This window comes from Anolis sagrei, chromosome 10, assembly GCF_037176765.1.
Source record: "Anolis sagrei isolate rAnoSag1 chromosome 10, rAnoSag1.mat, whole genome shotgun sequence".
Taxonomy (NCBI): domain Eukaryota; kingdom Metazoa; phylum Chordata; class Lepidosauria; order Squamata; family Dactyloidae; genus Anolis; species Anolis sagrei.
Window position 1 is genome coordinate 7,024,523 of NC_090030.1, and position 26,007 is coordinate 7,050,529.

At 41.0% G+C, this 26,007-nt stretch overlaps 1 protein-coding gene across 3 annotated transcripts in view; it reads left to right on the forward strand.

Annotated features, from left to right (window-relative positions):
• Window positions 1–446: 446 nt before the first annotated feature.
• The window catches only part of PCDH11X (protocadherin 11 X-linked), a 621,910-nt gene continuing 596,349 nt past the window's right edge, over window positions 447–26,007 (forward strand). For 2 of the 3 annotated variants that reach the window (XM_060756393.2, XM_060756394.2), the window contains exon 1: window positions 447–1,000. The gene's annotated coding sequence lies outside the window, so the exon portion shown is untranslated. The remainder of the gene's footprint in view (window positions 1,001–26,007) is intronic. The other variant, XM_060756395.2, reaches the window with a different exon arrangement.

Sequence of the window (26,007 nt, forward strand, 5' to 3'; positions counted from 1 at the left end):
CTCCAGCCAAGTTAAAAGAAGGGATGCCCTATTCTTGCCTCCTCACCAGTTGGTCCTCTCAACAGCCTCCCCTCTCCTTAATAATTCCTTCTTGCCTCCCAGAACGAAGCCTTGAAAGGGGGCGACTTCGTTCTTGGAGGCAGGAGAGGAAACCTTCCTTAGCTTGGCTCAACTTGATTCCTTCTCCCCCTCAAATCAGATTTTAAAAAGAAGGAAAGAGAAGCCTCTTTTTCCCGAAAGGGCTGCTTCCTGGGATGCTCTGGGCGGCTTCCCGCGGAGCTCAAAGCAAGCAACAGTTCAGAGGGAAGGGAATCTTCCTTTACATCTCTCTCTCTCTGTGGGTATCTCTCTCTCTGGCTGCCTTGCCTGGATCCCCCTCCTTTCCTCCTTCCTTGCCTTCCTTCCTCGCTTGGCATTTGCATTTCCCTTCCTCTCCCCGCCCCTTTTGCGGTGATGTCAGCCCCGGCGAGGACTTGCAGGCGCTGCCGGGGAGAAGCGGGTTCAGACGGCAGGCGGAGGAGACGCGGCGGGGACGGAGCTGGAATAGCAGAGAGAAAGAGAGAGAGAGAAAGAGAAAGAGAAGCAGCAGCCTCGGCTTGCTCCCTCTCCTTCCTTCCTTCCTTTCTCCCTTCCCTTCCTCCGAGGAAGCCAACTGCCTTTCCTCCGGGTCCCCTCTCCTTCGGGGAAGGGATTTTGGAGCCGGGAAGCCTCTCAGCCCATCGGGGATGCTTTAAACCAGAAGGCAAGGATCCTTCTCCTCGCTCCGCCAAGTTGCAGTCAACTTCCAGCTTCCTTCTTTCCATTCCTCCTTCGGTTTTGCCTTCTTGAACTTGCTGCATCCTTGGACCCAGCAAGTTCCCTTCCTCGCCTTCCTTGCGACTTCGGATCTCTCTGAAGCTCGACTTCCGACTTGGAGGATTTCCCTTCTCTCTCTTTCTGGGGGTGGGAGGAAAAGCATGGCTAAGGACCCCCGGTGAGGAGCAAGACGGTGGAATCCGAGGTAAGGCTCTTCTATCATCCTCATCACCATCACTCTCATAGAGATGCCTCCATTGGGCATGGAAAGAGAGAGAGAAGGCAATGCAGGGAATTGAGGGCGATGCCAAAGACACCCCCCCCCCCCCCACACACTCTCCCAAATTGCAGCCCTGTGACAATCTCAGGACGGTGGATCTGGGCCATGCCATGCCTCCCCCGGATGCCCTCCCCTATCATCATCTCCTCTCTCTTTCGCCATGCCCCCCCCTCCTCTTCTTTGCTGCGTCTCCAGTCGGATTGGGGTTACAGCAGGACTTAAACCGGGAGGAAGGGGACTCCAAAGCGTCGGGGAAATAAATAAATGGGGGAAGGAGGAAGCATATGGAGCGTTTTAGTGTAATCCTGTAATGGAGACTGCATTAGATGTTGTTGGAGAGAGACAGAATGCATTAAAGACCTGCTAGATTGTCAAAGAAGTTCCCTGATGGAAGGATTGCCTTGCACTCTTGTCTCTGAGCTCGAAGAGTTGCTGGACACTTAAAGGAGTGGGGCTGAGGTATTAAAAAAGGCACATCAGAGGGGAGAAGAGTGGAAGGAAGAAACACACACACACACATATCTATTTCCTGCAGAGATTGGGGTGGCATCTGGGCACATTTTGCCAGGGAATTTACATTTTGCATTGACTGAACCAGTGACTTCTCCTCCTCCTTCTTGGTGCTGAAAGAAAAGTGAGTAAGACAGGTTGATGGCATGCTTCCCTCTTTCCCTGTAGGGATTGCTTAGTGCTTACAGCCTGGGTCTTTATTACCTGCTGCAATGTGGATGGGCTGCAGAGCAGAGGGTCTCTCTCTTTCTCTTGCGCCTTGCAAGCTTCGCAGAGGAAACAACTTGCAGGAAAGTAGCTGCAATGAGGAAGAAGGGAGAAGATTATGAGCTGTTGCATGGTGTTGGGTGGTGAGGGCAGAAGGGGTGTGGACCATGGGAGTAGAGAGCCTTGGCTCAAAATAGCTGGAGCTATATATATATATATATATATATATATGTGTGTGTGTGTGTGTGTGTATGCTGTTATACATACTCTCTCTATATATTATATAGTATATTTAATACACAAAAATATAGTATTGTATATACTGTATAATATATATATATAATAGTATATATAATCCTAAAATATATAACATTATATATACTATATAGTATATGTTATCTTATATATTATATACTAAAATATATAGTATTATATATACTATAGAATATATAATACTATATAGTATATATAATACTATATGTTATACTATTGTATATACTGTATAATATATATTATGGTATATGTAATAGTATATATTTTAGTATGGAATGTATAGTATTATATATACTATATAATGCTATATAGTATATATAATGCTATATATTTTAGTATGGAATGCATAGTATTATATATACTATATAATGCTATATGGTATATATAATGCTATATATTTTAGTATGGAATGTATAGTATTATATATACTATATAATGCTATATAGTATATATAATGCTATATATTTTAGTATGGAATGTATAGTATTATATATACTATATAATGCTATATGGTATATATAATGCTATATATTTTAGTATGGAATGTATAGTTTTATATATACTATATAATGCTATATAGTATATATAATGCTATATATTTTAGCATTATATATACTATATAGTATTATATATATTATACAGTATATATTATAATATAATTTTTGTGTGTCAGGAGCGACTTGAGAAACTGCAAGTCGCTTTTGATGTGAGAGAATTGGCCATCTGCAAGGACGTTGCTCAAGGGACATCCAGATGTTTTACCATCCTGTGGGAGGCTTCTCTCATGTCCCTGCATAAGAAGCTGGAGCTAACAGACGGGAGCTCACCCCGCTCACCGGATTCAAACCACCAACCTTTTGGTCAGCAGTCCTGCCGGCACAAGGGTTTAACATATTGCACCACTGGGGGCTCCTATATATATGTGTATGTATGTGTATATGTGTGTGAGTGTGTGTGTGTAAGCCTCATATTTTCAGATGACCAGCTCTGAGAAAGCAGTGAAGACATTGGTAGTGCAGAAACGTTGATCCGTCTGTGCTTGCTGTAGGAGCACATTCACCTTTAGTAGCAATTTCTAGCTCTCATAGATATAGAAACAACTCTTCCCTCAAATAAAAGAACCCCCTTTATGATTAACACATGAGAAATGGATACGTTTGAGTTGGGAAGTAGAGAGATAGGAGTTGGGAAGTAGAGAGGTAGGAAAGCTGCTTGTTTCCTTTGTTTTACTAGAGGGAGGACTTTTGTCTCAACCACCAAAGACTATAATATGTATCAATCCTAATAGATAATTTGGGAAATTGGTCTCTGTAGAGGAAAGTATGTAAGCTTGTTCATCGCACAGCATTCTTCATCCGGCACAAGGCTGAGCCACAGAGCCCCCTTTGATCGCCTTGCCAACATCACCTTGCAGTAGTGCTGCTCTCCAATAAGGCAGAGTTCTTAAAATGCAGTGGCTTCAGTGAATAAATTCCAATAAGCCCCTGTTGGGTTGTCAAAAACAGTTTGTTTTCCCATCTGAAATATGAACAGGAGCCTGAGTTATGCCTTCATACTTGAATGCTTCCAAAACTGTAAATTTTGCATAAGATAAAAAGGTGAAAGCGAGGGAAGCATGGGCTTGCAAGAGGCATCACAGCAGAGAGAAGCTCATCTCGAGGAGAAAAATAATAATAATGCCATCTATATATATATAATGGGGGGGGGGGGGGGGGGGAAAGAAAGCTGGTAAGTGTGTGTGGTAATTGCAAAGACAGGATCAGAATATTAATGACTTAAACCCTGGGGATGCCAGGCTTTAGCTTGAGAGGCAAAATGCAAGAGAGAGCCGGCAAAGAGATAGAAAGAGAGGTCTTTAAATTTCCAGACATGTTTTGTTTCAGCTCCGTCTATAGTCAAATAAAATCGAACGTTACTTAAGCCAATGGTTCTTGTAGTCTAAGGATGTGGCACATCAACACTTTCATGGGTGGCAGGTAACAACATGTTTCTGCTTTTGCAGGATGTGTGAATGTTTGCTATTTAAATCTTCCTTCTGCCAAAAGAAACAGTCGAGACAATCCTCTATTTCTTTCCCCTTCGATGTTGCTATCCATCTTTGCATAGCCGTCCCCATAAGAGAGGTCTTATTGCTTTGCTGTTCTGAAAATCTTCTCTTTTTTTTCTCTTTTGGTCTCAGGAAAAAAAAGTGAGCAAGAGAATGAGTAGTTAAAGGATAATTTATATGCACCATGGGACTGTCTGCTCAGTACAATTGGTTTTATACATCACAGCCTCTGCGAAAAGAAGGTAGATCAAAGATTTGGACCTGTAGTTCTGTAATGCATTTGTATTCTGTGCGAGTCTCGAGGCTGCATTCTGCCAGTCCTTTCCTCCCTCTCTCTCTCTCTCTCTCTCGTAGTCAAGATTGTGTCAGTCTCCTTCCATTATTTCTAGCACCCATTTGCTTAGTGGCTCGCAATACAGCCCTGCAAATTGTGCGGCGAGCTGTAATAAGAATTTACTGATAGGAATCGGAGTGCAGCCCACCCTTTGGATATTATCTACAGTCTTTCAAAGTTTCTTGTTTCTTTCCATGTGATACAAAGTGATACAAATCTGAGGATTGGGGGGGGGGATGTGTCCGTTGGACGTTTCTGGCCACCCTTGTCCCTTGATTCCAGAGATTTGGTGCCGTGAACCGTCTTTGTAATTGTATTTTGGGAGGGAAAACATCACTCAGCTGCCTCGAGGCAAAAGGTTAGTTCAAATTCTCAACTTTGGCTGGTCTACCTTTTTTTCCTCCTTCTGGGGACACCAGTGTGTGGAATGCAACATCAAATATTTCATTCGAGGCTGTGTTACAGTTGCCATCAAAAACATAACCAAAGGGCATTGTGATAAGATCAGGGCAATAGTCGGAAACTGGCAATAAAACAGTTTTGCCTCAGTACTACAATATCAAGGACACATGATTTTGTGTCAATAGTGTGTGTATTATTCCTAAAAATGATATAAATCCTATAAATTGGAGAACTGTGTTGATACAGATCCTATTTCCACCAGGGAGAGAAGATAACAAGTGTTCTTCATGAATTTAGAAGAAATGTGCTATCCTTTTTTCTGGATTCGTCTGTAGACTAGGTAGTTCAGTATTGGTGTATCTCATTTATTTTTTTAATATGGATCCAAGGATGCTTACTCTGAAGTCATTTCATAATATGATCAAGGTGTACTGCTTCAATATGAATCATACTTAGTAACTCATGCAGCAAAATTATCACGAACATGTACTACCCGACATTGTGTCTCATGGAAGTCCTACTGAAATATGTTTCCTAGTCTGCACATTTGCTCCTTCTACTATAGTTCTGTACAACGTTCGAGCTCTATACACATATCATTTATGGATGGGTTCTGCAGTAGAGATTCATAGTGTAGCAGGATGCGCACTTTGAACTTCTCATTTTGTAGCCTTTAGACGAGTTGCGGCAAAACGTATCTCTCGGTAGATGTTCATCTGCTACCAAAAATGATCCAAGGAGGTACCTAGAGAATAGGGCAGCCTTCATGGTGGAATTATTAACCTAGTATGAAAAGGATTAATTCTTCTGTCTGTGTCCAAAATCTGGCACTTGGTAAATCCAAGTCTACTAAGTCTAGGGAAGATGGAAGGACGGCGGAGTCCTTGGTTTTCTGATACAGAAGTATTTGCCCATTGTTGGGAAGATGGTATTTCTTTCTCTGCCACATTGACCAGCTGTTTCAAAATTCAGATTCTTGTTTTTTCTAGGAATCTCATCGATGTTGAGTAAGTATGACTAAGACTGATATCTTGGAAGAACTTCCCAAAGGGAAACAAACGTGGTATTGAATGCTTCATGCTCCCTGCAGTCTTTTTGCTTAGGAACAAATTATGGTGATGTCATTGGTATGTGTCCTCATCATTTCTGTAGAGGACTGCCACCAGTGCATTTTCCACAATGGCCAAGTCTGTGAACCTTCTGGGGTCACTTCTTCAAGAGGGATACTCCTTGGATAAATGACTGGATTGGACACAAAAATGAATCACGGAACAGAAAAAAAAGGTCTAAGTTGGAAAGGTACAACCTACCATCTCACAGAGCTTTGGGAGAGAGAATTGCTTGCCACTATTACAAACTGTGTAAAAGTCAAGTCTCTTTCCATTTTTGTCCTTGAATTTAGTGGAGAGCTTTGACATAAATTGTATCGCTTGCTGTTTGGTGATCTTAAATTTCTCTTGCACTTCTTAGTTGAGTATTGTGGAACGAATAAAAATGGACTCAGAAAAATACCATTTGCTATCTCTTGGAAGAAATCTAAATGAAACTCCTTCCTAAAGGAAGTGGGGAGAGAGAGAGAAGCCATATTTTTCTTATCTGCACACCTAATTCAGTAGGAAAATGTATGCATGGGGCATGTATATGCCTCCAATCATAGTGACCCCAGGAATTTTATAATGTTTTATTAGGCATGGAATACATGGTTTGTATATCCCATCTTATGGTTTTGTTTTTGTCATGTCAGAAGCGACTTGAGAAACTGCAAGTCGCTTCTGGTGTGAGAGAATCCTATGGTATTCATATAGTATTCATTGGTGGTCTCCAATCCATGACTGGCCTGCTTAGCTTCTAGGATCAGACGGCATCCAGTGCTTTTAGAGTATATACCACGCCCACCTCAATTAGTAGAATAATATTCAATTATATTTCATTTGGGAGACAGGGATAAATACAGGGTTAGTCAAAATGCATAGGCCAATAAGCCATTCAATTGAATGGCTTATTGGCCTATGCATTTTGACTAACCCTGTATTTAACTGAAAGCGAAAAAGAAATAATATAAAATAAATTGTTAAGAGTGTGTGGGGGTTGAAGTGGTCTACAAATTAATTTGGAGGCCTGGTGCTAAACTTATATCAAGTCACCTCTGAAAAAGAGAGGCTCCCATCCTGGGGAGAAGGTTTGCTATTCACCGGCATTGCACATACTTTGCATAGCAAGGGGAAGACTTGTATCTGAAATCCTAGACAGTCTGGCAGTCGTTTAACAATGCTGGCCTGAATGCGCCAACCGTCTGACTCACTGAAAGGCCACTTGGGATTTTAGACATGATCCAAAGCTTTTTCAGGTTGCACCAAATGTTGACAAGCATTGTGTGACATCTGAATAAAGCTTCCAATATAACACAGTTAGGGATACATGGAGCTGCCATCATGGATTAAATATATTGGTTTTCCCTTCCTTGCCTGAAGAAGATATTCCATTTTGTTTTTTGCTTTAGATTGTTTTCTGTGACAATTATAATTGCAGCATTGCTTTAGGGAAACCTGTATTATTCTAGTTTCCATTATCCCTAACTATTGGCTGATGGGAATTGGAGCCCCATATTGGGAAGGCTGCAAGTATCCACTCATTGCACTCATTGAGCCTGAACCTCAGCTATGTTTCTTTTCTCAGCCGTATTGTTTTGATGTTATTTATGATTGTGGTTGTTTTATATTTTATCTGATGTTTTTAATTGTCTGTGTTTTATTTCTAACTTTTTGGGCTTGTCCCTTGTAAGCCGCCCCGAGTCCCTTCAGGGAGATGGTTGGTGGGGTATAAAAAGAATGTTGTTGTTGTTGTTGTTGTTGTTGTTGTTATTATTATTATTATTTGAAACACAACAAGATGAGTCCACAGCAGACACTCTGCTGGCTGTTGTATGGGATCACACGTCAGACACTTCCCAAGTGTCTAGGACTGTGTGATGTATCGGCAAATAATGCATGTAGATCCCAGTAAGGTGGCCTTCTGCAGCTGGCAGATGGTAATTTTGTCAGTGTCAATTGTGTTTAAGTGCAGGCCAAGGTCTTTAGGCACTGCACCCATTGTGCCGATCACAGCTGTGACCACCTTGACTGGTTTGTGCCAGAATCTTTGCAATTCAATCTTTAAATCCTCATATCATGTCAGCTTTTCCAGTTGTTTCTTTTCAATCCTTCTGTTACCTGGGATTGCAACATCGACCATCCATACATTGATTTTTAACACGATTTTGAGGTCAGGAGTGTTGTGCTCTAAAACTCTGTCTGTCTAAATTCAGAAGTCCCAGAGTAGCTTGACGTGTTCATTCTCTGTAACCTTTTCCAGTTTGTGATCCCACCATTATTATTATTATTATTATTATTATTATTATCATCATCACCAGCATTATCATTATCATTATCTGTTTTGTGCTGTATATATATATGATAATTATCAACTCCCATGTACCCGTTTTGTGCTGTATATATATGATAATTATCAGTTCCCAGTTGGTGGTTCAATCTATACCAGGATAACAATTAGTAGAGTTATTGAGAGAGGGAGGTGATTAGGACAAAAATAACTTTGATCAAGGCCTAGATTCCATTCTACTTGTTAGATTCCAGATGGGACATTTCTTATGGATCTCTTCCTCTGTCCCACTGCCATATTATCATCTATTCTGTGTCTCATTTCAAGTGCCCAGTGATAGTGATAAAGACAGAGGAGAAACAGAGTGTTGTACTCATAAGCATCCTGGATATCAGGTAGAAAGAATTGTGTACAAATATACTGCTCAGCATTCTAGGTCAGGTCTTCATAAACTTTTCTACTCATGACCCCTTTTTAGTTTGAGAAATGTTTATGTGATCTTGGGTATATAGATATATAAAATAAAATTAGTGTTTGCAAGACTAACTGAACAACACTCTGATTTTTTTCATTTTGTGAAGTATAGCTGAAGCATCTTCTGAACAACAGATTTGTGTAAATGTCTAAAACAGCCACTAGGTGGCATTCAGAAAACTTTTACTATTGCCAAATATTTTGAGACCCTCACAGTAAACAAAGGGGAACATGGCCCACGTGTTAAGAAGCAATACTCTCAATAACAAGCTGCTCCATCTCTTTTCACGGTACATGACAATACTAAAGCCATGGAGGTTGACGTTGCATGGATGAACAACAAAGCTAGGTGGACAATGATATTCCCGTGATACAACACATCAGAAGGTTGTAGACAGAACCACCAATATCTAGCTTAGGAAAGACCTTACTCTCCATTGAAAGCTGCTGCCAGCCAGCAAAGAGTTACATTCAGCAGTGAGAGAGATCGGCTAGGGATCTGATTCGGTGTAACGTAGCCTCATATCTTACTAAGGATGGAATGCAGACAGTAATGCCAGAGGTGTATACTTAATTCATGAAGGATGTGTGACCAATTTAACTTTTCCTTTGGCTATTAAAAAGCCTGAAAGTGATAATCACTTTATGTGTGGAGATGGCTATGTGCTCTTTTTTAAGGTATGTGGGGTTGGAAATATAAATGCCTTGAGTAATAGGTGTTCTCTCTCACACACACTTTACATGTCTACATGTGTGTGCTTACAGACGGATGGCAAGGCAACCATATGTGCTTAACATACAGGTTGTCCAAAGATTCTTTTTAGCATTTCAATAATATATAGAATTGAAATAGTAAAGATCGTGTTTGGATATCCTGTTTCGTCCCCTATGAGCGCCTCCCCGCAAAAATGTACCTTTTCATTGCTACATCATCCAGTGTTTTATGATTTTATGTCGTGCATTTGGCCCACCCATCGTGTTTTATTTTCCATTATGTTATTTTGTACTGTTTATTTATTTTTATTGTGATGTTATTTTTGTTGTTTATATTTTATGTTGCTGTAATGTATCATTGGGCTTGGCCTCATGGAAACCTTTGGGGAGATGGTGCCGGGGTATAAATAAAGATTATTATTATTATTTCCTGTAAAATTACCTGCTTTATGATAATTTTCTCTGTTTTTTTAATCTTTGTAAAATCAGATTTTGTAAATTTTGAACAAGTACTAGTTAAGTACTTAAGGTAGTAAAATAATGTGTTGAAATACTATCTTTCAAATGATAGTCGTATCCAAACATATATTGCTGCTCACTTTCTCATATCACTATTGATGCTGGGTTTGTGTGAACCAGTAGTGTTTATGCCGTTTCAGTTGTTTATTCTCATCATGCTTCTTAAAGGGAGGAAAATCCTTTTTTGCCGACCGCAGCATAGAATGACTTCATTATATACAGTTTCTGCATCAACCGTTTCATCAAGGAATGTGCAATGTTGGGAGTCACAATTCCCTTTAGGGAGGACTTGTCCTGTAGAAGCTGGCGATTCCATGTTTCCACTCAGTCTCAGCTGAGTTTAAAGCTGCCTTTTGGATCTCAGCTACATGTTGGATAAGACCTAGCATCACAGTTCTTATATGGTAGTGGTTGAAATGTTTCTATGAGTCTCTGTATTTCTAAACACATTGGATAACAGAACTCTAAACTTAGCGTCTTCTTGTAACCTGGAGAGAATTGTGTAATTCTTGAGCTGTGGACGAGTGATGCATACCAGAAAACTTGGGAAGACAGCTATATTTTATTGAGTGCTAGACATAAAAGTGTGTCCTACTAGTGGGGTACTTAGAGTATTCTCTTGTGATGTTATATTTGTTTAAATATAGTATTTAACCTTTGAATGATCTTTGGAGGTTAAGATCATCCACGGAGGTCCTGCTCTCAATCCCACCACCCTTGCAGGCATGACTGGTGGGGACGAGAGACAGGGTCTTCTTGGTGGTGGCCCCACAGCTATGGAACTCCCACCCCATGCAAGTTAGATCAGCTCCCTCTCTCCTGACCTTCAGGAAGACAGTGAAGACATGGTTGTGGGACCAAGCATTTGCACAATGATTCCTAGTACAACAATGCAGTAATGAATAATGCAAGTGACAGTCGGAATATGTTTTTGGACTGTGTGTTTTGAAGGGTTTTTTGAAAGTTTTTAAAATTATATATGAATACATAGAGACATACAATCTTCAAAATTCAACAATCAAAATACAAGTATTTTCCCCCAGTCCCACCGCCTCCCCATTCCCTCCCTAGAACCTCTACCCTTGACTTCTCGTTATGTAATACAAAAGGTACAGAAATACTATTGAATATTTATACCTCAGTATGTTCAAATGTTTAATCAGTTTCTCCTGTGTGGTTTTAAGTAATTATTTTAAGTGATATCTTTAAATTATGTGATTTTAAAGTATATGTTGTTTTGTTTGTATATGTTCTCAAGGCAGCAAATTGTGCCTTTGTTGTGAGCTGCTCTGAGTCTCCTTCGGGATGAGAAGGGCAGGATATAAAAGTAATAAATCTGTATAAATAAAAATATAATGTTCATTTGTGGGATTAACATAACTCAAAAACCGCTGGACGAAATGACACCAAATTTGGACACAATATACATATCAGGCCAACGAGTGACCATCACTCATAAAAAATACTGAAAAACACAGCAGAAGGAATTTAAAAAGCCAAAAAAGCAAAAAGATGCTACAGCGCATGTGCAAAAACGACTCCCCTGGCAAACAAAACACACAATAACATATCCACACTCTCTTCCGGACTACAGCTCCCAGCATCCCCTAGACCAGGCCCTTTAGGAGAGGGGGATGATCCAAATGCACTGCTTCCAAGCTTTCTTCTCCTTGGATGTCTTTGAGAGCATCCCAATCCCTGCATATTTCCAATTTCCTATTCCTGGACTGCAACTCCCAGCAATCCTCCAGATAGATAAGATAGATAGATAGATAGATAGATAGATAGATAGATAGATAGATTAGATAGAGATAGGTAGGTAGGTAGGTAGGTAGGTAGAGAGATTGATCAGGAGGACTCCTGGGAGTTGCAGTCCAAGAATAGGTAGAGAAGGAAGAAAGGGGAGAAAGAGGAAGAGAAAGAAAAGTTGGGGGAAAGAAAAGGAAGAGGAAGAAAAGGAAGGAAGGAGAGAAGGTAAGGAAGGAATGAAAGAAAGAAAGAAAGAAAGAAAGAAAGGGAAGGAAGGAAGGAGAGAAGGAAGGAAGGAAGGTTGGCCACAGCAAGGTGTAGTGGGTACAGCTATAATAAATATAATATAATATAATATAATATAATATAATATAATTTAGTTTGCTTTTATCCTGCCTTCCCTCTTTTCATTTCTTCATTTACCAGTATTCAATATGCTTCTCTAGAGTTTGGCCGGATGCAGCCTTAAGTGTTTTCTCTTAGACAGGTTCCTAGGTTTTGCTGCATACAAATGTAGGTCCAAGAGTAGTTCAAACACAGCAAAAGAAAAATCTGTATCCAATTGTGTGCAGAAATGATTTACAATTGACATTAACCTCATCGGTGAGGTCCACCATGGCACTGAAAGGGTCAAAGAGGAGAAGGAATGATCTTGGAACCTTTGTGTGTGTATTAAAATGTCATATTCTGAGTTAATTCATTTGGAAGTCCAATTTATCATCTTGCGGTGTGGAAACATATTATTTAACAAACTTTATCATGATGCGGAATTTCCTCGCTGCCTTTACCTGCAGCAAGCACATAAACGAATCCTTGATAAGGTGTAGTTGTGAAGCCTGAAAGAAAAAGAGCAGTGCATTAAGTGGAGTAATTGCTTTTACTTTGTCAGTCATTTAAGCGACTCCTTGGAATATTTATCTGGCAATGGTTTTTAGCAAGCCTGCTTTAGAAGGGAGCTTGTCACTGCTACTAATATAATGAAACGACTTCCTAGAAGAGTGCAAGACTCTCGTCTTCCCTGCATCCGTTTCTCTTCTGTCTGGCAACCTTCGATCTTTCGGAAAGGCTTCCTTGTTTCTCATTTCTCTTTCTTGAGCAATGTAAATGTTTTCCTTGATGCACTCTGCTAGTGATTTAAAATAGTAGAATACAAAAGGTATTTAATTAGTAGGAAGAACTGGAGATTTTTTTAGGGGTGGGATTTTTACATCTTAGTCTCAAGAAGCATTCAGTAATGTTCTCGATTTCTGCGAATGGAAGAGGTCAGGATAGCAAAAAGAATATAATTTAAATAAATTGGCATTATGATTCACAATAGCCAACTGTATTATAACTTAAAGGGTTTCTCTGTCATGATATATTTTATACACACAGTTGATGATTAAGACACAGTATCTCATGACCAAAAGTAAGATTTTAATAAGATTTTGGTCCCAATCCATCGCTTAGTACTAGAATACCATACATATAGTTTGAATATTGTTGTTTGCTTTTGGAATGCACAGCTATGAATAGACTTTTGGCTAAACTCAGTCTTTAGATGTCAGCTGACTTTATTTTATTTTAATTTTGGAAGTTGCAAAATGCATCTTCTGCTTTGTAAGTAAAGTAGAGTCTCGCTTATCCAACCTTCGCTCATCCAACGTTCTGTGTAATCCAATGCAGTCTGCCTCCCGCCCGGATCCACAGCTGTTTCAATACATTGCGATGTTTTGGTGTTAAATTCATAAATACAGTCATTACTACATAACATTGCCGTGTATTGGACTGCTTTTTCTGCTGATTTGTTGTAAAACATGTTGTTTTGGTACTTAATTTGGAAAATCATGATATCATTCGCCATTTAAAAGACTTTTCCTTAATCTCTCCTTATCATCCAACATTTTCACTTATCCAACATTCTCCTGGCCCACTTATGCTGGATAAGCGAGACTCTACTGTGTTGTTGTTGCTGTTGTTGTTGTTGTTGGTCTTCAAGTCATTTCCAACTTATGCCAATCCTAAGGTAAACCTATCACAAAGCTTTCTTGACAAGCTTTGTTCAAAAGGAGGTTGCCTTGCCTTCCTCTTAGACTTGGAGAATGTGACATTCCCTAAGCAAGGATTCAAAGCCTTAGAGTTGCGGCCCAATACTCAGACCACTACATCATGGTGCTACCTGTCAATCCTGTATGTTATTCTTATTTTGCTCAAGTTGCCATTTGAATATAGTTCTAGTCACATTTTATTATTTTTGAATGCATATTTTCCAACTTGAGCCCTCTAGTGGCACAACAGGTTAAACTGCTGAGCTGCTGAACTTGCTGACCAAAAGGTTGGTGGTTTGAATCCCTCTGTTAGGCCCAGCTTCTGCCAACTTAGCTGTTCAAAAACATGCAAATGTGAGTAGATCAATAGGTAATGCTTCTATGGGAAGGTATCAGTGCTCTATGCGGTCATGCTGGCCATATGATTTTGGAGGTGTCTACGGACAACACCAGCTCTTTGGCTTATGAATGGAGATAAGCACCGCCTCCCAGAGTTGGACACAATTAGAATTTATTTATTTATTTATTTACAGTAATTATATACCGCCCTTCTTGCCCCATAGGGGACTCACATATACAATGCACATATACATGGCAAACATCCAATGCCATTAGACATACAACATATATAGACAGACACACAGCCAATTTAAACATTCCAGCTTTCCAGCTTCATGAGGGTATGCTCGATTCCGGCCACAGGGGGAGCTGTTGCTTCACCGTCCACTTGTGACACCGAGTCCTTGATGGAGTACTTCCTCATTCTTACACACGCTGCTGGAAGGTTTTATGGTGTTGTAAATTAGTTAAATTAGCCAATTAATGTCAAGGAGAAATCTTTACTTATTTCCTGACTGTATATTCAATTTTTTGTGTCAAATAATTAATAAAATAATTTCCAAAAAAACTTGTCACCTTCCGAAATAAGTGTCTTTGGAAAGAACTTCTGCCCAAGGCCCAGAGAGCAATTGCTGAGTCAGGATAAGCATAGTATTGGGCTTGGGTTTCTCAGCTGTAGGCAGTATCATAAGTTCTCTCTTGAGCTCTACGTAAACTCTGAGACTATTATACTATTCTTGGGCCATTCCATTAAACGCCTTCACCTAAACGAGATCTGCCAAAAAGTCAAGCCTGACTTGAAACTGGCCGTGTGCCCTTTGGACCTTGACTAAAGCTGACTCAAACTTACTTAACCTTCCATTTAACCTTGAAGAAAAGTGTTCCTGCCATTGCCCAGATTGGTCTTGAAGAGCTGCAGTTATCAATAGAAGGCAGGCACCAATTGATAAGATACAAGGTATTCTAGCTAAGCTGGAAATCTGATGACATCCTTTAACCCTTCCCACTTAGTGACCATCTGACATTTGCTGCTTCTTGTGTGAACCACTTCTCTGATCAAAACTAATATTGCAAACTGTTCCTTGCATATAACTAACTAACCATCCCCTGCCAGGCATTGCTGTGGCCCAGTCTGGTGATCTGGAAAACAAAGTAATGAGAAAGTGTTGGTTTCTAATATATGTAATGTCTTTATGCTTGTGGGTAAACAGTATTTCTTCTTGTTTCTTTGCCAGTGTTGATGTGGAGATTGTCTGGTTTGCCTACTCTGTAACATGCAACATATCACTGTCCTTCTTTAGGGGTCCCTTTCCAATCTATATCTCTCTGTGTGTGAATCACATCTATCTATCTATTTCTATGGCTGGATGGCTCTTTGTTAGGAGGGCTTTCATTATGTTTTCTTGCCCTGGTGAAGGGAGTTGGACTGGATGGCCTTAAGTATTTTCTGTAGGTCATGTGGGTTCTGTGTGGGAATTTTGCCCCAGTTCTGTCATTGGTGGGGTTCAGAATGCTCTTTGATTGTAGGTGAACTATAAATCCCAGTAAATACAACCCCTAAATGTGAATGTCTATTTTCCCCAAACTCCATCTGTGTTCATATTTGGACATATGGAATATGCCAAGTTTGGTCCAGATCCATCATTGTTTGAGTCCGCAGTGCTTCTCTGGATATAGGGGAACTACAACTCCCAAACTCAAGGTCAATATCCACCAAATCGTTCTGGTGTTTTCTGTTGGTCATGGAAGTCCGGTGTGCCATGTTTGGTTCAATTCCATCATTGATGGAGTTCAGAATGCTCTTTGATTGTAGGTTAAGTATACATCCCAGCAACTTCAACTCCCAAATGACACAATCAATTTTTTTGAGTGATGGTCACTCCTTGGGTTAGTAGGTGTCTTGTGGCCAAATTTGGCAACAATTCATCCAGTGGTTTTTGAGTTATGTTAATCCCGCAAACAAACATTATTTTTTTATTTATAGAGATTCAATGGGCTAGGATGTTCTGCTTTAGGATGGGCACTGTTTTTCCCCACTTGGGACCGAATAAGGTCTAGAGAGCAAAGTTCTGACTTCTCTTGGTTTTGGACTGTACATGAAGATTCGTTCATTGATCAGATGGGGTGGTATTTTCTCAATGCTATAATTTAATAGGAGAGAAAATCATTTTTTCCCAACTTACTGGAATCCACACCTTTTTTTGTATCTGGATCAGAAAGCACTGATGTAGAAATGTTGAGAACCAAGGCATGACATCTTCAAGCACTTAGATGCAAGGGTTGGATTACTTAACTCTTTTAAGTGCCTGCCTTTGAATCTCTGAATATGTTCGTTTTTGCATTATAGTTGCTTTTTGCCTGAGAGCTTTTCTAATCTTTTAATAGTTGTGTGATGAGCAGGTGACAATATCTTTTTATATTGTGTTATTGTAAATTTTCTTGTTAATTTTGTTCTCACAGAACTTTAATTTTTCTGATCCAAGACACTATGCTTAATATGCCTAATAGATGAGGAGGGCCCGGCTCTAACAGTGTGCCAAAAAGGATTTTAAACTGTGCTTTTTTAATGACTAGCTTGGGTTCCCGCCGTTGCCTGGGTTATTTGAAAAAGTCTTTTTTTATATTTTACAAAATGCATAAGGTTGTGGGTGAACTACAACTCACATCATGCCAGGTTAACACTCTGGAGATCCATCAATACTTAAAGTTTGTCACGTTGGGCAACTTTGCTCTAGATGCATCATTGGTGAGGTTCATCTCTGGCTGCAGGATAAACTACAGCTCTCACCAGGGTGGGTCAGCCCCCTCAAATCCTTCCAGTAGGTTCAGTTGGTCATAGGGGTTCTGTGTGCCAAGTTTGGTCCAGATCCATCATCGATGGTAGTCACAGTGTCTCTGGATGTAAGTAAACTACATCTTCCAGAAATGAAAGTCAGTTCCCCCCCAAACACCTCCAGTATTTTCAGTTGGCCATGGTGGTCCTGTGTGCCAAGTTAGGTCCAGGACCACTTTTGGTGGGGTCCAGAGTACTCTTTGATTGCAGATGAACTATGAATCCCAGTATCTACAATGGCTATAAATCAAAGTGAATTCCCACCAAATCTCTCCAGTATTTTTCTTCACTCATGGGGTTTCTGTGTGCCAAATGTGGTCCAAATCCATTGTCAGTGGGGGTCACATTGCTCTGACTTGATGCAGGGTGAACGAAAACTTCCTTCATGTGGAGTCAATTCCCCAAACCCCTCCAGTATTTTCAGTCGGTCATGGTGGTTCCGTATGCCAAGTTAGGACCAGGGCCATCATTGGTGGGGTCCAGAGTGCTCTTTGATTGCAGGTGAACTATAAATTCCAGTATCTACAATGGCTATAAATCAAGGTGATTTCCCCCCAAACCTCTCCAGTATTTTTCTTAGGCCATGGGGGTTCTGTGTGCCAAATGTGGCCCAGGTCCATTGTCAGTGGGGGTCACTGTGCTCTGATTTGATGCAGGGTGAACTACAGCTTCCATCATGTGGAGTCAATCCCCAAAATTCCTCCAATCGTGTGCAGAATTGGAGGAGTTGCTGATTAGTTCTGCTCTTTTTGTTGTGCAGACAGAGTTGAAAAGAGTAGGAAAGGATTAAGGGAGAGACAATGGATGGGACCATGGAAATTCCACACCAATGGTGAGAATAAGAAACACTGGGATGTCTGTGGTGGAGGAAACATAACAGGAAACCTTGGATGATGGGCAGTATGGTGTTTGGGGAGGACATTGGCAGGGATTGTGCTGCATGTTCATTGTGCTCACTATAACCTGAAATATCATTGGAGGGAGGTCTTTTGGTGGCTCCTCAGCACTGTGGGTTAAAGCTGTTTGTGGAAGTGGGAGCCTTTCTGTGGAAGTGGGCACCCCAGCCACACACACACATACCTATTTTCACTTTTATTATGTATATAAATAGATATTGTAGCTACATCTTCTTGCAGGGCATGGGTCCATGCTTGGAAGATAATGGGAAAGTACATATGAATTGGCTTGCAGAGGTATTGCAATATGTTTGCAGAGGAAAAAAAGTTGCTCCTTCCCAATTTGCTTCGCTGCAAGTGTAGCTAAAACAGAGAAAAACCCAAGAGTAAGAGAAGTAATAGCAAAAGTCCTAATGTAAGAGGAGGAGAGAGTTATGTGCATTTCACAGGGAGGGGCAGCATTGACTCAAGCCAACCAGTCAGATCCCTTGGCTACAGGTGCCTGGCTTTTGCACAACTGTTGTTACTCAACCCCAGCTTTTTGAGTTAAAGCATGCAGGCATCAAAATAAATATACTAACCTGTGAACTCCTTCCCATCTGTGCATGTATCTAATTTGAGCACCCAGCGAACTGAAAAAAGCATCAACACCAACTTGTATGTTTTTTCTCTCTCTATTATTTTCTCTGGCTCACTGGATTTCTTGTTCGGTGAGATTGTTTATATTGGGCCAGTAATTTCTCATTCTCCGACCTGTAAGCACTCAACTGAAAAATGGTTAATTAGATGGAGGGTTTCGTTCTGGTGTGTGTGTGTGTTTGTGTGTTGGTAACTCCACCCTACCTTGATACAAGCTCTATCTGAAAAGCAAAAGAACTAAAAACCCTAGATCAGTGGTTCTCAATCTGGGGTCCCCAGATGCTTTTGGCCTTCAACTCCCAGAAATCCTGGTAAACAGCTGGTAAACTGGCTGGGATTTCTGGGAGTTGTAGGCCAAAAATATCTGGGGACCCTAGGTTGAGAACCGCTGCCCTAGATTGTGCCAAATCCAACAAGTAAGTGTTCCTATGTCTTCACCGACACACAGTTGTCTATCAGACCAAAACCAACAACTTCAGGCCAGTGTTTCCAAGCTGATGTTCTTCAAAACCAAGCCATGGCTTCTCTACAACTGCTTTGGAAACTCTACTAGTTGGATCAGTGGTTCCAAACCTGTGGTCCATGGACCACCAGTGGTCCATAAGGACTAAGATATGGTCCGCAGCCTCACCATTACCATGACTGGTCTCACAAAACCCTCTTTTAGTGCAGAGGCTCATTAAATATGGTTTTCTGTGGGCGAAGAGATGGTGACTACTGGATGGCATATGTTTTGTATCTGAAAGTAGAGCTGATGTGGTCTATCCAATGCAATTTTCTGACTCAGCACCAAACCCAATCTAAAGTTGACCAAAAACAGATTCGTAACCCCTTTGGTACTAATGTTGGAGAGTGGTCTCTGGTCAAAATGTCCCTGGTCAAAAAAAGTTTGGGAATTAGACCAAAGACCACCACGTCTCTCTTAAATCTTTTGTGTGCTTGTTATCCATGAATTACAGAAATGATGGTCCCTAATTTGGAATGCATCAGGATATAGTTTCCAGTGTGTGACTAGTTGAAACAAGGAGTTCAAGGCCCCTTCTACATCCAGATTGTATGCTTTGAACTGGATTATATGGCAGTGTAGACTCATGAAATCCAGTTCAAAGCAGATAATCTGCTTTGATAATCTGGATTATATTGCAGTAGTATATCTGCTTTGATAATCTGCTTTAGAAGGGCCCTGACTCTGTGCTTTATTTCCACCAATTCTCCAAATGTTCTTCTCATACAAATCTAGATTGTATGATTTTAACTTGATTATATGGCAGTGTAGACTGCCATATAATCCAGTTTAAAGCAGATAATATGAATTATCTGCTTTGATAATCTGTATTATATGGCAGTATAGAAGGGCCCTGATTCTCTGTTTTATTTCCACTGATTCTCCAAATGCTCTTCTCTTAGTTTTGTAGTGAGTTATGCGATACTGTCTTTTATTCCCAAACTGAAATCCATACCGTGTTTCACACGATCCACCTACTTTGTGCAACTGTTCACACATTTGATTTAAATTATACAGATTTGCCAAATGGTTTAGGCATGTTTTGGAAGATTTTATATATTAAGAATTGCATTTTAGAATATACGTTGTTTCTGTTACATGGCTTGTCAATGTGTGACTGTTGGAGTCAACATTTGCACTTGCTCACAGGAATTTTCAGGCAGTGTGAAAATACGGCTTTCCAGTCCGTTGGAATTATTTTTCATCCCTAGTAGACACTCAGTGGCAACTAACAATGGGTATAGTATCTTCAGACAGAGAAGTCCCTAGGGCAGTGGTTCTCAACCTTCCTAATGCCATGACCCCTTAAGACAGTTCCTCATGTTGTGGTGACCCCCAACCATCAAATTATTTTTGTTGCTACTTCATAACTGCAATGTTTCTACTGTTATGAATCATAATGTATATCTCTGATATGCAGGACGTATTTTCATTCACTGGTCCAAATCTGGAACAAATACTCAATGCTCCCAAATATGAATACTGGTAGGGTTGCGGGGATTGATTTGGTCATTTGGGAGTTGTAGTTGCTGGGATTTATAGTTCACCTACAATCAAAGAGCATTCTGAACTCCACCAATGATGGAATTGAACCAAACTTGGAACACAGAACTCCCATGACCAACAGAAAATATTGGAAGCATTTGGTGGACCTTGAGTGTTGGAGTTGTAGTTCACCAACATCCAGAGAGCACTGTGGACTCAAACAATGATGGATATGGAGCAACCTTGGCACAAATACTCAATATGCCCAATTGTGAACACTGGTGGAGTTTGGGGAAAATAGACCTTGACATTTGGTAGTTGTAATTTTTATTTGTTTATTTATTTGCAGCTTTTATATTCCGCCCTTCTCACCCCACAGGGGACTCAGGGCGGATTACAGTGTACACATATATGGCAAACGTTCAATGCCAATTTTGATATACACCATATACAGACATACACAGAGCTGTCACTTTCATCGTCCATCGGCAACACTGATGAAGTACTTCTGCATTCCGCGCATGCTTTTTTTTTGCTGGAGTGCTTTGCTGGAGTCTTTTTTATGGCCTCATAAATGAGTTAATTTAGCCTCCCCACACTTTAAGGTGGTACCTAATTTTCCTACTTGACGCAACTTTCTTTCGGGTTGCAAAGGTCGACAACAGGCTACACACAATTGGTTGGAAACCCACTCCAACTCGGGCTGGCTTCGAACTCATGACCTTTTGGTCGGAGTGATCTTAATGCAGCTGACACTCAGCCAGCTGCACCACAATCCCGGTGAGATTTATAGTTCACCTACATTCAAAAACCATTCTGAACTCCACCAACGATGGAATTGAACCAAACTTGACGCATAGAACTCCCATGACCGACAGAAAATACTGGAAGGGTTTGGTGGGCATTGACCTTGAGTTTGGGAATTGTAGTTCACCTACATCCAGGTGGACTCAAACAATGATGGACTCAAACAATGATGGATCTGGACCAAACTTGGTACGAATACTCAATATGCTCAAATATGAGCACTGATGGAGTTTGGGGAAAAATAGACCTTGACTTTTGGGAGTTGTAGCTGCTGGGATTTATAGTTCACCTACAATCAAAGACCATTCTGAATCCCACCAACAATAGAATTGGGCCAAAGTTTCCATATGGAACCCCCATGAGCAAGAGAAAATACTGGAGGGATGTGAAAGTAATTGACAGCAATTTAGAGGAGAGCATGCATGCTCTTCCCTTCCCTCTTGGAGTCTCAGAAACAGCCCCCCCCCCCTGTCTGAGAGGCCATCCAATCACAGCAGGAGGATGGCTTTTGGTGAGAAGATTCACCGTCTGTTTCCAAAAAGGAAGAGAAGGACAGACAGAGAGATTTTCAGTCTTCTCTGCCAAAGGAGTTCCTAAGATCATCTTAAATATGTGTTTTCTGATGGTCGTTGGCGACCCCTCTGGAATCCCCCTCAACTGATCCCCCAGGTTGAGAAACACTGGGAATGTATAGACAATATGTGTCCTGTGTTGCTATTTGATTGCAGTTCCCTGCAGCCTTAACAAGTATAGGCAATGTTAAGGAATGCTGGGAGCTGAAGTTCAGCAGCATCTGGAGGGCTGCGCTTTGTCTGCCTTTGCATTATGGGCATCCATCCACCTTATTAGTCTAGGCTGGGGTCTGACACGGTGCCTTTAAGCCCATGTATCCTTTTAGGAAAGTATATAATTTGTCTTTCTCTCCTTTCAATAATAGTTTAGTACCGAACGGGATTGTGCCAGACGTTTCTGTTTGGATATGCCCTTAGTTTCACCTCTTAGTATGTAATTTGTCTTGGAATGTGCCCGACTTCGAGGATTTATTGTATTAAAACTTTATGTTTTGAAAGAAAACTTGAAAGAAAAATAATTGAAAAAAGGTTTTAGAGTAAGTGATTTAGAATAGGCTGGCAGGTGGTTCTGTCTGGTTACTGCGGGATTAACGAAGTTCTGAAAATGCTGTCACTTCAGAGTATTGGATCTCTGTCATGATTTAGTCATTGTCAGGCAAAAAGTCCTCACCTTCTGCTGAGCCAATTGGGGAAGGCATTAGCGGCTGGCCGTATCAAACCCAAACAGCCAAACCTATTTTCAGATCACATTTGGAATCACATTTGGAAGGGACTTTGGCTGGAATAGCAAGTGTTGTCATTTCATTTATATGCTTCACCATGCATTCACTGCAGCAGCCATAGATATAAAGCAGTGTTTCTCAACCTTCCTAATGCCACGACCCCTTAATACAGTTCTTTATGTTGTGGTGACCCCCAACCATAACATTATGTTCGTTGCTACTTCATAACTGTAATTTTGCTACTGGTATGAATCGTAATGTAAATATCTGAGATGCAGGATATATTTTGATTCACTGGACCAAATTTGGCACAAATATCTAATAAGATTCATAGTTCACCTACAATCGAAGTATGCGCAAATGTGAACACTGGTGGAGTTTGGGGTGGGGAGAGACCTTGACATTTGGGAGTTGTGGTTGTTGGGATTTATAGTTCATCTACAATCAAAGAACAGTTTGAACTCCACTGACAATGGAATTGAACCATACTTGGCACACAAAACTCCCACGACTAACAGAAAATATTGGAAAGGTTTGGTGGACACTGACCATGAGTTCAGGAGTTGCAGTTCACCTACATCCAGAGAGCACTGTGGACCCAAACAATAATGGATCACGACCAAACGTGGCATGAATACTCAATATGCCCAAATGTGAACACTGGTGGAGTTTGGGGAAAATAGACCTTGACATTTAGAAGTTGGAGTTGCTGGGATTTATAGTTCACCTACAATCAAAGAGCATTCTGAACTTCACCGACAATGGAACGGAACCAAACTTGGCACACAAAACTCCCATGACCAACAGAAAATATTCAAAGGGTTTGGTGAGCACTGACTTTGAGTTTGGGAATTGTAGTTCACCTACATCCAGAGAGCACTTGGGGCTCAAATAATTATGGTTCTGGTCCAAACTTGGGACAAATACTCAGTATGGACAAATGTGAACACTAATAGAGTTTGGGGAAAATAGACATTGACATTTGGAAGTTGGAGTTTCTGGGATTTATAGTTCACCTACAATCAAAGAGCATTCTGAACCCCACCAATGATGGAATTGGGCTAAACTACCCTCAAAGAACCTCAATGACCAACAGAAAATACTGGAAGGCTTTGGTGAGCACTGACCTTGAGTTTAGGAGTTGAAGTTCACCTACATCCAGAGAGTATTGTGGACTCAAACAATGATGGATCTAGACCAAACTTGGCACGAATACTCAATATGCCCAAATTTGAACACGGGTGGAATTTTGGGGGAAAAGACCTTTGTTACAGTAAGTTATAACAAGATCAAAAATGTGTGTGTGTGTGTTAAAGAAAACCTTATGCTGTTAATTATTATGTGCAGCTGCTAATGTAGGTCATCTAGTAAGTTTGGACCACACCTGGTGGGGTATAACCATATGGATTTTAGAATACAGTTCAGCTTTTGCTCTGGGGAGCCTTTGCTCAGGTATTTCTACTGTTCTCTCATTTGGATGAAGATGAAGAAGCCTTCTTCTGCATTGCTTACAAAGAGTATGTAAGTTTGTTGCACTGTTTGTAACATTGCAGGTTTATGTTTTAACTCTGCTGATAAGAGTAATGTTTTTCTGTTCTTTTTCCTGTTGCCTGGGTGCAATGTTTATTGTGTCTTCTGCATTGGACTTGACTGAAATACGTTTAGTATTTATTTATTTATTTATCGTGTCATCCGCAACCAGAACATTATATTACATTTCTAACAAAACAAAACAAACAGATTTTAAAAAAAACACAATTTGCAAACTTGGTAGCTGATTAAATGTCCTTTGACCAGTATCTGGCCACTTGGAGTGCCTCTGGTGTTGCCGCAAGGAGGTCCTCCATCGTGCATGTGGCAGGGCTCAGGTTGCATTGCAGCAGGTGGTCAGTGGTTTGCTCTTCTCCATACTCGCATGTCGTGGATTCCACTTTGTAGCCCCATTTCTTAAGATTGGCTCTGCATCTCGTGGTGCCAGAGCGCAGTCTGTTCAGTGCCTTCCAAGTCGCCCAGTCTTCTGTGTGCCCAGGGGGGAGTCTCTCATCTGGTATCACCCACGGATTGAGGTGCTGGGTTTGAGCCTGCCACTTTTGAACTCTCGCTTGCTGAGGTGTTCCAACGAGAGTCTCTGTAGATCTAAGAAAACTATTTCTTGATTTGAGTCGTTGACATGCTGGCTGATACCCAAACAAGGGATGAGCTGGAGATGTCTCTGCCTTGGTCCTTTCACTATTGGCTGCAACTTCCCGGCGGATGTCAGGTGGTGCAATACTGGCTAGACAGTGTAATTTCTCCAGTGGTGTAGGGCGCAGACACCCCGTGATAATGCGGCATGTCTCATTAAGAGCCACATCCACTGTTTTAGCGTGGTGAGATGTGTTCCACACTGGGCATGCGTACTCAGCAGCAGAGTAGCATAGTGCAAGGGCAGATGTCTTCACTGTGTCTGGTTGTGATCCCCAGGTTGTGCCAGTCAGCTTTCGTATGATATTGTTTCTAGTGCAACACCTTGACATTTGGGAGTTGTAGTTGCTGGGATTTATAGTTCATCTACAACCAAAGAGCATTCTGAACCCCACCGATGATTGAATTGGGCCAAACTTCCCACACAGAACCCCCACGACCAACAAAACATACTGTGTTTTCCAATGGTCTTTGGCGAACCCTCTGACACCCCCTCATGATCCCCCCCCAGGGTCCCGACCCCCAGGTTGAGAAACACTGATATAAAGCATTTTTTTGGAAACAAGAAGGAAATATAATATAATTAAATCCTAATGGCATCCTTCTAAAATACAGACCTCAGGACTCACTGTGCTGATAGAGTATCTGCTGGGATCTGGCATAATTCTGGATCACAAAGACTTCTGTACTTTATTCAGGCGCGCCAGGATCTCCCGTTGCTGCAGTCGCTCTCTATAATTATTGCAGTGAAAGGACTTATTCCACAAAATGGCCTGACTGAGGTGGTTACATTATGTCAACGTCTGCGAAGGAGCAGGAGGAAGACATAATGAAACGACACGTCGAAATTGAAACCAAAATGACAGTTACAAATTGGACTTTCCTGAGAATCATTTGGACGTTCACTCTTCCTCTGTCTTCTGGCGAAAATGACACTCTGAATAATGACGTCCCTTCCCCTTCCTTTTCGCTTTGGAGAGAGAGATCCCACTTTGTATTTTCCTCCTCTAAATTCAGATAACCGTCTAGCATCCGTGGGGGAAATGGCCCCTTCTGAGATGCTAGGTGGGAAGAGAATTAAATATAGGAATCCTATTTCTGTCTATATAGCCGCACTGAACATCAGGGTCCAGCTCTGCTGCTCAAAATAGTTGGAGGATGATTGCTTTTTGTGTATTTTGCAGCAGGATGAGGAGCATTCACACGTGTGCTTTACATACAATGAAGGCAGCATATTTTATTTATTTATTAAAATAAGAATGCTTATTAAAAACTTCAGATGGAAAGCGTCCTCTAGAGCAGTGTTTCTCATCCTG